Genomic DNA, 12,834 nt, shown 5'->3' with positions numbered 1-12,834 from the left:
ACCAGGTGCTGGATGAATCCAGCCGTGCTCCCGAGCTTCGTCTTCTTCCTCGCCGAGACACACGACAGCCACCCCATTTCGGGCGTAGTAAGTACCTCAGTACCAGTTAAAAACGGTGGTCCGTTCGGAATAAAAGAAATGGCCGAAATTTAAATTGTAAAAATTCAAGCAAAAAAAGGAACCCCATGAAAATCCTGCTAGTAAGTACCTCAGTACAAGTCGTAAAATGAGAAGTTCAGAACAACATTGTCAAAAAAATGTTGAGTTAAAAAAAACACATTTTCTTTTTGAATAAAATAGTATTCAGTTCGATGATACAAACCATACAAGTACAGGGGCGACGATACAGTAAACCGTTGAAAACTTACGAGAAAAATATTACCCAAAAAACAGAGCAAAGTCTAGTTAGTGAAAACACGCTTAGTAGAAACCCATGCAAGCATCAGTACAAGTACCCTTTTTCGAAACCATTCAAAATTACTCTACAAAAAATAGCTCAGTACAAACATACGCATATACCAGTACGACTACTCTGTTTTTCAGACGAGAAAAACAGCAGGATCCGTCATTGCCGTATTCAAAATTACTCTTCAACGGTTGCGAAGTAGATAAAAGGTTCAAAATGACTAAGTTTTGCATTTTTGATAGCTATCCAACGGTATATTATTTGCCATATTTCGACAAACTTTTTAAAAAAATCACGTTCAAAATCAAATTTGACCGTATTTGAATTCGTTTTTAAACCGTAAGGAATTAGAAAAACATTTCTATACGCAAAAGTTGCGCATTTTCCATAGCTTTCCAACGCCGTATCATTTGCGTCAATCCGACAAACCTTTTGCAAAAAATCGCGAAAATACTTTTTGCCTAGAATTTCACCGATTTTCAAATTACTTTTAAATAATATAGAATTAGAAAAAACAATACATATATGGAAGATGCGGATTTTCACCAGCTTTCCAACGCCATCTTATTTGCTCAATTCTGACAAACCGTTTAAAAATTGAGTCCAAAATACGATTCACGTTTTCGGTTTTGAAAAAAGTTGTTTTTTCAAAACTGCTCTTAAACCATAATGATTTTGCAAAAATGTTCAATATAGTTGAAATATGGTTGTCAAGAGCTTTCCAACGATATATTACATGCCCCGTTCCGGAAAAAAATTACAAAAAGTTTTTGAACTAAAGAAGACGATCTGTTAAACACAACTGAAAGCATGAGTTCAACCGCTTCAAAAACATCAGTACAACCACCTGCAACCGTCAGTTTAAATATTCTGTTACGCGTAACAGAATAGCCCAGATGTATATATATATATATATATATATATATATATTGCTGTTATAAGAATGATCATGATGCCCTCATGTTCTTATTTTATTTTTATCGACACCTCTATCTCTAAACATGTGGACATATTTTTCGATATCGGCTTCCCCATGAGGACAAGCGAGGTCTAAGCTTGGGGGAATTGATACGTCCATTTTGCATCATGCTTTTATATCGATATTTATTGCATTATGGGGTGTTATTACACGTTATGTCACAACACTTATGGCTATTCTCTCTTATTTTACAAGGTTTAACATGAAGAGGGGGAATGCCGGCAGCAGGGATTCTGGGCTGGAAAAGGAGCAAATATTGGAAACCTATTCTGCACAGCTCCAAAAGTCCTGAAACTCCACGAAAGTCATTTTTGGAATTAATGATAATTATTGAGCGGAAGAAATACCAGAGGGGGCCCACACCCTGGCCACGAGGGTGGGGGCGCGCCCACCCTTACAGGGCGCGCCCCCCGCCTCGTGGGCCCCCTGGTGGCCCTCCGGTACCCATCTTCTGCTATATGAAGTCTTTTACCCTGGAAAAACTCATAAGCAAGCTTACAGGACGAAACTCCGCCGCCACGAGGTGGAACCAATCTAGGGCTCCGGCGGAGCTGTTCTGCCGGGGAAACTTCTCTCTGGGAGGGGGAAATCAATAGCATCGTCATCACCAATGATCCTCTCATCGGGAGGGGGTCAATCTCCATCAACATCTTCACCAGCACCATCTCCTCTCAAACCCTAGTTCATCTCTTATATCCAATCTTTGTACCAAAACCTCAGATTGGTACCTGTGGGTTGCTAGTAGTGTTGATTACTCCTTGTAGTTGATGCTAGTTGGTTTATCCGGTGGAAGATCATTTGTTCAGATCCTTAATGCATATTAATACTCCTCTGATCATGAACATGAATATGCTTTGTGAGTAGTTACGTTTGTTCCTCAGGACATGGGTGAAGTCTTGCTATTAGTAGTCATGTGAATTTGGTATTCGTTCGATATTTTGATGAGATGTATGTTGTCTCTCCTCGGTGTTATGTGAACGTCTACTACATGACACTTAACCATTTTTTGGGCCTAGAGGAAGGCATTGGGAAGTAATAAGTAGATGATGGGTTGCTAGAGTGACAGAAGCTTAAACCCTAGTTTATGCATTGCTTCGTAAGGGGCTGATTTGGATCCACTTGTTTCATGGTATGGTTAGGTTTACCTTAATACTTATTTTGTAGTTGCGGATGCTTGCAATAGGGGTTAATCATAAGTGGGATGCTTGTCCAAGAAAGGGCAGTACCCAAGCACTGGTCCACCCACATATAAAATTATCAAAGTAACGAACGCGAATCATATGAGCGTGATGAAAACTAGCTTGACGATAATTCCCATGTGTCCTCGGGAGCGCTTTTCTCATTATAAGAACTTGTCCAGGCTTGTCCTATGCTACAAAAAGGATTGGGCCACCTTGCTGCACCTTATTTACTTTCATTGCTTGCTACCCGTTACAAATTATCTTATCACAAAACTATCTGTTACCTACAATTTCAGTGCTTGCATAGAATACCTTACTGAAAACCGCTTGTCATTTCCTTCTGCTCCTCGTTGGGTTCGACACTCTTACTTATTGAAAGGAGTATGATAGATCCCCGATACTTGTGGGTCATCAGTGGGCCGAACAGGTGGGTGGCCCACCTGTCATACAGCCAAAGACAGGTGCAGTTAAGGCACCAGAGCTCAGTCCGCGAGGGAGAGGGCGTTGTAGTAATCAAACTTCTCGGTGTTGTACGAGTTGACGCGACACATCAAAGCACTACACTTGGTATATTTCAATAATTTGCGTTTACCGATGCATTAATTACAATGCATGCATGCATGTCGTGACTCTCCTGTTGATACTTGCCTGTGTTGATTTAATGCACCTTGAAGTAGTATGAATATGTGACGGTAAAGCTTTGTAATGTCCCGGCCCTAAAGCGAGAGATGGTTGTGCACGAGGAGGGCGAGATCATGCAGGCGGAACAAGACCCGATGATGGAGCTCTCTATGCTCTCGATGGACCTCACCTTGCTCCACTGCCCCTTATGTCTCCGCCCCTTGAAGCCTCCAGTGTATGAGGTTCGAATACACCTCGTCCGTTCGGCCAATCGAGCAAGGTGCAGGTTTCTTGATTGATGTGTTGTTCGATTGATTTGTGCAGTGCAAGGAAGGGCACCCAGCCTGTGCGGACTACCGCGTCGAGCGCCCCGGCAACCAGTGGCAGTGCCAGAAGTGCGAGCGCGGCGGTGGCTTCGACGTGCGGAATACGGCGGTGGATGCCGTCCTCTCCTCGGTGAGGGTGGAGTGCCCGCACGAAGGCTGTGGGCTCTACGTCACTTACCACAAGCTCGCCGATCACCATAGCGTGTGCCCACTCGTGCCCTACAAATGCCCGTACCCGTCTGTGGCTACAAAGGCCCGCCGCCGGCGCTCTCCCACCACATCAGCACCGTGCATCCCATGCCCGTGCACATGATCCAGTATGGCAAGGTGCTCCAGCTTCAAGTGCCACTGCCGGAGCCACGGCTTTTGCTGTTCGCGGAGGAGTACGGCCGCGCGTTTTTCTTGGTCGGCGGCATGCTCGACATCAGCGCGCCTATCACCGTGTCGATTGTCTACATCAGAGCGGGGGCGTCCCCATTGTCATACTACGTGGCCAAGCTGTGGGCGAACGGCCTGCTGGGAGAGCCCAAAGGCAGGACCGACGCCATGAAGGTGGAAATGGAGGTGACAAGCAGCAAGGATCCCGGCGACATCGCCGTGCAGGACCTGACCTTCTTCACAGTTCCGCCCAAGCTGCTGGCTAGGGCTAAGCTGGTGTCCCTCCACATTCAGATTGACAAGCTCACGTCCTAAATGATTCTACAGTGCCTTCTGTTTATCTTAGTAATATGCTAATATAGGGGTTAGCTCGGTCTACTTTAGCTTAAGAGATGATGGGTTTTGGTGGCGATGCAGCAATTACTTGGACATCAGATCAGCAGTTAAAGTAATTTCGAATAGTCGAACAGATATTTTGTGTCTGTTGGATATAAAGTTCCTTTGGGTAAGAAGTATAACAACTTATATGCTTGTTTGTTCAGGAAGTGTTTCATACTTGTGTGAGTTGATGCAACACATCAAAGTAGTACTACTAGTAGTACTCCCTCCGATCCTAATTTCTTTGCGCATAAGTCGAGGCACAAATACCAAGGAGGGCCTGGTTGTGTCTATACTTGGACAACTCACCCGACTGTGCACCAGGCAGACGAAGCTCGTGTCGTGTTGGTGCCGTGTACGGCCCACACATTAACCAAAACCTCGCGCCTCCAGCTTAGCCTTAGCGTTTTAAACTTCTCAATCTCAAGTCCAAGGAGCAACGTGAAACCTATGATAGAGCCAATCGGATGGTTGAGAACACTACAATTCATAGCTACAGATGCGTGTGTGAGAGAGGACGAGTGTGTGCGTGCACCTCTTCTCTTCCTGTATAACGTACTAAAATCAGAGTACAAGTGTATGTGGGTGGCATCGACCTAGGGAACTAGAGATGGTGCATGCAAGAAATCCCGAGAGATAGGTGTAATGCGTCTGGAAAAAAGACTAGTCTATAGCTCGCCACGAAGCTATTCCTATCGAACGCCCCAATAACTGTAAGATATGTATCCAACGGTGCCAGTTATTGCACGTACACAGCCGTAGAAAAAGAACTACCATGGCATATGCTACACCATAGACAAGAACACGTGCCCACGTTACGCCATCCGAGAATAGTGCCGCACTTCGAAACTAGAACCGTCAATAAACTTTGAGCTTGCGTCTCGTCACATTCCAAATTACTACTACCACGCTATATATACTTGCAAACTTGTTCACACGGATCACAACCTAAATGGTTTCCCACTTAGGAGCGTATTAGTACTCGGTTATATATACTACTATGCCAAGATGACTGCACATTCCTCCTCAACTCGTCATCCACAAAAACAAACAAGTCATTCAGCATCCTTCCCTTGCATCTGCCATGGCCAGTATGAGTTCTGGGTCGAGAGATTACCACCAGGGAGAGGCGAGCATGGAAGCGGAAGCACAAGTGATGTCCCGCCTCACCGCGAAAGCAGCCGACATGTCCCGCTGCGTGGAAGTAGCAGCATAGAGGTCCTGCCGCGCAGCTGAAGCCGCAAGGAGGTCCCGCCTTGCCGTTGATGCAGCAAACTGGTCCGGCGGCGCCACGGAAGCAGCAAGATGTCCCGCCGCGCCGCGAATGCAGCAGAGATGTCCTGCCACGCCGTGGCGGCCTGGGAAAATGTCTTGCGGGCAGGAGACGACTCTTACAGGCGCATGCATGCGATCGTCCATAGCCAGATGGATCAGATCTCCAGCTGGGCGAGGTTGCAGGACGACATGAAATCCTCGTTTGAACAGGCTACCGGCGTCATCCGGGAACTAAGGGAGGGCAATGAGAGGCTCCAGCCTGAGCGCGACCTGCTGAGGGCGAAGATCGTCCAAAGTGCAGAGTAGCAGGAGGAGACTAGTGCCTTGTTGAAGAGGACCGACGTCATCGTGAAGAAACTTATGGACGAGAATGACATGCTCCACATCGAGCGCCAAAGGCTGGTGGAGGAATCCGTGGATGCTCTCAAGCAGCGTCTTGAGGACATGAAAGAGCTCATCGCCGCTTGCCGCGAGACTAGTTCCCGCGGCCTGCAGTAACACATCAAGAAAGTAGAGATCAGCGAGCCAGATCGTTGTCTTCCTTCTTCTTTTGACCTTGTGTATTTCGGGCGTAGACGCATGTGGCTTTTTTAATTAACTTCCTAATTATGTAAGACAATAATTATCCACTGTCGCCATCCTTATATATTCATTAGTCTTGCTATAAGTCGTAGTAGATGCTATATAGGTCCGTCGGATCTTACATCAAGATCCGTGCAAAAATTTCTTTTCAGATTTTCTTTTTTCTCTCTTAAATCTTAGTCAAGTGACACATTGCCATGCCATTAAACAAAGGCTCGGTCACCATTAATGGAGACCTTGGGATAGAGGTGGACGGCAGATGGAGGTCAAAGGGCTCTCCTCCTGATAAGCACGTGCAGGGGTCTGATCGCACGCCTCCCGTACTCAAATAGCTACCCTGCACGGCGCCTCCTAGCTAATAAAAAAGGGGCGTGTGGCAGCACGTAAATGGTAAATAGAACGCCCACGGTTTCAATAATAGTTGTGTTTCTGATTGTAACGTGACATCACTTGTTCCAAAATGACTTTGTTGATTGTTAATGTGTGCGCCTTCGCAAATCGAACAGCAAAATTACCACAGCATATTGGTGTCATTTCATGACACCAAGCCAAGTTTCATGATTTTCATGCGTGTTTTGGATTTACAGGAATTAAAAAACCAAGTTTCTCCATGTTTCCAGCCGAGCCACGACGCCCATATGTTTGAATTTGATTCCCATTTCTTGCATGGGACCTAGAAATTTACCCGAGGACACACATGTGATTTTTCAACGAACTTTGGTGCACTAGAGCATGTTCTTGTATTTCAAATTTGAATTATGCACACAAAGGTGACATGTTTCCTCTCAGAACCACGAGCCTTCTTGAGAGAAGCACCGGTTTGCAAGAAGCTTATACCAAAACTCGCTCCTATTCGGCCAATTTTTTTACCACAGCATGGTAATACCATGACATGACACCATGCCAAGTTTCATTATTTTCAGGCATGTTTTGGATTTACAAGAATTTTAAAACCAAGTTTCTCAATGTTCTCGGCCGAGGCACGATGCCCAGATGTTTGAATTTCATTCCCATTTCTTGCATGGGACCTAGAAATTCACCCGAGGACACACATGTGATTTCTCAACCAACTTTGGTGCACGGGAGCATGTGCTTGTAGTTCAAATTTGAATTATACACACTAAATGACCAGAAACTCAATTAATGTATAAAAAAGGCCAAACGAACCAGGAATAATTCCAAAATTTAACAGGGCACTCATGTAGTTCTATGTTGCCTCTGTAAAGAAACTCAAGGGGGGCAGCGTATATCGTTTTGCACTCAAAGGTGGCACGTTCCCACTCAGAACCACGAGCCTTCATGACAAAAGCTCCGGTTTGTAAGAAGCTTATACCAAAACTTGTTCCAAATCTGCCCAAATTTTTACCACAGCATGTTAGTGCCATGACATGACACCATGCCAAGTTTCATGATTTCCAGGCAAGTTTTGGATTTACATGGATTTAAAAACCAAGTTTCTCAATGTTCTCGGCCGAGTCACGACGCCCAGATGTTTGAATTTCATTCCCACTTCTTGCATGGGACCTAGAAATTCACCCAAGGATACACATGTAATTTTTCAACCAACTTTGGTGCACCGGAGCATGTGCTTGCAGTTCAAATTTGGATTATGCACATTAAATGTCCAAAAACTCAATTAATGTATAAAAAAGGACAAACGAACCCGGAATAATTCCAAAATTTAACAGGTCACTCATATAGTTCTATGTTGCCTCTGTAAAGAAAATCAGGGGGAGGCAGCGTATATCGTTTCGCACACAAAGGTGACACATTCTCTCTCGGAACCACGAGGCTTGATGAGAGAATCTCCGGTTTTGCAAGAAGCTTATACCAAAACTTGTCCCAATTCAGCCAAAAATTATACATATGAAAACAGGGTTTAGATTATCCCGAACATCTCGTTACCTACACCAATGTACTATGATTTGAATTCAACATAAAATGAATACAAATATTTGAATTGGAGATCGTGTGGTACATGTAGTTCATAGTGAAATATGATTACTGCTATATGCATGTTTTTTGTCATCAAGATAATATTTAAATGATTGCATAACTTGACAACAATCGTATTCAAATAAGGAAAATTGATTCAAATTTAGTCCATACGGTAGACGACAATATATATGTTCATAGGGTGGAGTAAAATGTTCATATATGATGGAAGATCAAAATGTACGACTACACCCATTATAAACCACAAGGTCACCTAACGATATATTCGAATTCAACATAACATGGATTCAAAAATTGAAATTCAAGGTCCTCGCATTTGTAATAATATAAAAAGGGACATTATTCTTTCTTTTGGTGGAAATTGATTTTTTTTTGTTGTTGTTGAGGGAAGTGCGAATCTATTTGGTACTGTACAGGGTAATCTTGTTCTCCCATTTTCTTGTAGTTTTTTCAATGGCATTTATAGCAATTTAGTAAAAGGGGACATGACTCTCTTGTGTCTTGTATGAATTGTTTTTTTGTACATGTTAAGTTTGTTCTGCCCAAGAAGGAATCCGCGCCTTGTTATCCTGAAATTTTCAAGCTCGAGTATCTTTTGTCTCATCTGCTTTGAAACTCCCGCCTCTTCAACCCGCGCCGCAACTTGTTATCCCAAAATTTCGACGTGCGCGAAAACTCCCTCTGTCGGTGTCAAAACCGGCGGATCTCGGGTAGGGGGTCCCAATCTGTGCGTCTAGGCTGATGGTAACAGGAAACAAGGGACACAGATGTTTACCCAGGTTCGGGCCCTTTCGATGGAGGTAAAACCCTACTTCCTGCTTGATTAATATTGAAGATATGGGTAGTACAAGAGTAGATCTACCACGAGATCATAGAGGCTAAACCCTAAGAGCTAGCCTATGATGGTATGATTGTAATTGTGATCGGCCTTCTAAGGACCAACCTCTCCGGTTTATATAGACACCGGAGAGGGCTAGGGTTTACATGGAGTCGGTTACAAGGAAGGAAACACAATATCCGGATCGCCAAGCTTGCCCTCCACGCCAAGGAGAGTCCCATCCGGACACGGGCCGAAGTCTTGAGTCTTGTATCTTCACGCTTCAATAGTCCGGATGATGTATATAGTCCGGCTGCCCGGATACCCCCTAATCCAGGACTCCCTCAGTAGCCCCTGAACCAGGCTTCAATGACGATGAGTCAGGCGTGCAGTCTTGTCTTCGGCATTGCAGGGCGGGTTCCTTCTCTGAATCCTCCAAAGTAATTATCGAACACTCGAACCGTGTCCGGATCTGCAAGATGATCTTCACATACCATTGTAGGGAACATAGCATAAATCTGATCCGCTGGCCATCTTCGTACATCGTGCCCTTGCATCGTGGCCTGGTCCAACGCGAACCGGCGTTCCTTGCCCCACCTCTACTCGTGTTGCGAGGCGGTTTTATTGGCACATCCCGTCGAGGTAGAGATCGTGTTCCTCTTATTACGAGATTTTCCATTATATGGGCGTGCGTGACCCCACGACGACCGTTGGTGTAACTCCGTGTGTTTTTAGATAAGCCTCAAGCAGTCAAGCTGAGGACTCTTGATATTCATCCCCTTTATAAAGGGGTCGAGGCCTATGCCTCTTTTCCACCTCCCTCGCACCTCGAGCTCCAACGCCCAAGACCTAAGCCCAAACACCCCAAATCCTCCAATATGTCCAGATCCAACCTTCAAGGCCGGTGGGTGGCCTCCTCGATCCAAGAGGAAGACATTGCGAAGCTTAGGGAGGTCGGATATCTGACCGCCCACATCCAGCACAGGCTTCCCGCTCCAAGGCAGGTCATCCCTACACCAGAGCCCAATGAGTGCGTTGTGTTTGTTCCTCACTTCCTCCGTGGTTTGGGCCTCACCCTCGATCCTTTTGTGAGGGGACTCATGTTTTATTATGGGTTGGATTTTCATGATCTGGCTCCGGACGCCATCCTCCATATCTCGTCGTTCATTATAGCGTGCGAGGCCTTCCTCCATGTCACCCCACACTTCGGCTTATGGCTTAAGACCTTCAATGTGAAGCCAAAGATGATCGAGGGGCAACATGCAGAGTGCGGAGGTGCTGCAATAAGCAAGAACACCGATGCCCCATGGCCAGAGGGTTCTTTCCCAAAAGTATCCGATGTATGGCACCGGAGGTGGTTTTATGTCATGGCTCCCAGAGGCACAAAGTGGGTGGCCGCCCCCGAGTTACGCTCAGGCCCTCCGTCACAACTAGTGTCTTGGACTGATGTAGGACGGAATTGGGGGCCCGCTGGCAATGTACCAGTACTGCAGAGCCGTATCCGGGAGCTTCTTGAGAGGGACATAAATCTTGTTAGCATAATGCAAGTGATGTTAATCCGACGGATGTTGCCGTGTCAACGCCGGCCTCTCCGGATGTGGGAGTTTAATCCAGAGGGTCCGCGGATTGTTAAGCACTTCTTCGGTTTGAAACTCGAAGGGATGTGCAAATTGTTCTTCGGACCGAAAATAGAGTGTCCGGACACCACCGAGGATGCGGGCCTAAGCTACAATCGCCCAGATACCCAAGTAAGTAACCTTGATACCGGACACCTTGTTTTGTATCTGTCATAATTGTTTATTCTGAAAATCATCCGTGGCCAGGAATGGCTTAGCAAGGCGGAGAGAATCAGGTGTCCGGCGCCACTTCCCGAAGGCTCGCCTGGTCCCACCATGGCCAAGATGCTTGACCGGGTACTCAGCAGAATGCCCTCAGGGAAGGACAAGGGGAAGAACGAAGAAACCGAACTCCACAAGCTACGCATTCAAACTGGGGGAATTGTTACCTCCCCTGAGGAGGATAGTCGGGAAAGGGAGGCTAAGGCCTCCTCCCCGCGCGGGAAGAAGAGGGCTGCCTCCGAAGACTTGGAGGCGGAGATGCCCAAACCAGGGAAAAAGGTATCCCTAGGGGGCCCTGCCCCGACGGGCACCCTCACCGCGTCATGACCACCAATGGGCCAGCCCTCCACCAAGCTGTAAGTCAATCTACAATTTGAAGGTATTGTGTTTCTCCTAGATCAATAACTAGAATTTGACTTTTTGCAGTCCGGCTAGCAGTTCTTCTCAACAGGGTTCGTCTTTGGGGCACCTTCCTCAAGAGATGATGGAGAGCGAGACCCCACCCGCCTCTCCGACTCATGAAGTGGGCGACACCAAGGTGTCGTCACGGAGGAGTCCGGATTTGCCGAAGCCGGAAGCCAATACGTCAGCCGCCCTGAGTCTGGAGCGTTTGGCTCACACGAGGGGCGATGGGAAGGGTCCGGTACAGTTCAATGTCTTGCCGGACGTACTGACTGGCCTACTGGAGCGAGCTGCGCTCTCGGAGGAGCACCGCTCATTAATGGGCGAGGTGCTCAAGAAGATTTCATCCGCTACGAGCGGTTTGAATGAAGCATTTACATGCCTGCTCGGAGGCTTTGAGGTATGTAGTGAAGAATACACTATTTCTTTAGTTTGTGAGGCACGCGCTAGGTGTGGTCCATATAGATAGTAGCCCCTGAGACTCTGGTTGCCCGCCCTAGGCGGCAAACGGGGGATCATAAATCAATGATTGCATTGTAAATACGTGCAGGTACCTGTGGGTCCGGCCACCGACCAGTCCGTTGAAGTTGCCGAACTAACGAGGCAGATTGGATCGATTGATGACGATATCACGCTGGTGAACGAGCGGCTGGATAAATCACAAGGTATGTGTTATGCCTTCCTTTGTATAGGGAAATATGAAGGCGGCATGATATTAATGCAATATGTTTGGACTGCAGATGTGCTGCTGCCATGGAGGCCCTGAGGGCGGAACTTGCTCAAGACAAGGAACAAGCTCAGGTGAGCAATGCGGCTGCCCTAAAGGCGACCGAGGAATTGAGAGCCGAACAGGCTGCTCATCACCGAAGCGAGGAAAAGATAGCCAAAATGGTTGTTGAGTTAAAAACTGCCGCTGACCGGTATGAGCTCCTTAAGAAGGAGCATAAGGATAGTTTGGCCGATCTGGACAAGGCACTTAATTCCACCAAGGAAATACGGACCGAGCTCAGGGGTGCGCGGGAGGAGCTTCAACAGGCCGGTAAAATCACGGCTGGGGGCTCCTACTTGCTGCGGACGAAGTTTGTCAATCCGAAGTACGCTCCCCTGGATGGACGTTGGAGTCCTGCGGACGCGTATGCGGATTTGGCGAAGAGTACAGCTGACGCTGCCAAGTTCTTTGATGATCAGGGTGGTAAGCAAGTGGAGAAGCTTTTCTGGTCGCAATTCAAATCTCCCACTCGCCCGCTGCCGTTAAGTGACAAGATGGCTGCTATAGCGGAGCTTCACAGACTGTCCGGACTTGCAATGCGGTCTGTAATAGACCATCTTTGGCCGAAGGGGCCTAAGACGGATAATTACTTTGGTTTGGTGCAGCAATTCCTTGGGGTCGTGCCTCGGATCGATGCCATGAGGAGGTCGGCGTGCATAGAGGGTGCGCGGATGGCCCTTTCCCGCGTTAAAGCCTATTGGACGGATATGGAGGCCACCATTATAGCGACCCAGGATTCGGCGGGGGGCCAATATCTGGCCGAGCACTACTTGGCGCAGGTCACAGAAGGTGCCCGCCTAATAGAGGCGCAGTGCTCGAAGAATGTCTTGTTCGAGTGATGAATCGAATCATTGTAAAAACAATGTTTATTTTGATTATGAGGCTATATTTATACTGTTTGCCTGAAAATATGATTGTGTCCCCTG

Source organism: Triticum dicoccoides, chromosome 1B, assembly GCF_002162155.2.
Source record: "Triticum dicoccoides isolate Atlit2015 ecotype Zavitan chromosome 1B, WEW_v2.0, whole genome shotgun sequence".
Taxonomy (NCBI): domain Eukaryota; kingdom Viridiplantae; phylum Streptophyta; class Magnoliopsida; order Poales; family Poaceae; genus Triticum; species Triticum dicoccoides.
This window is presented reverse-complemented; position numbering follows the sequence as displayed.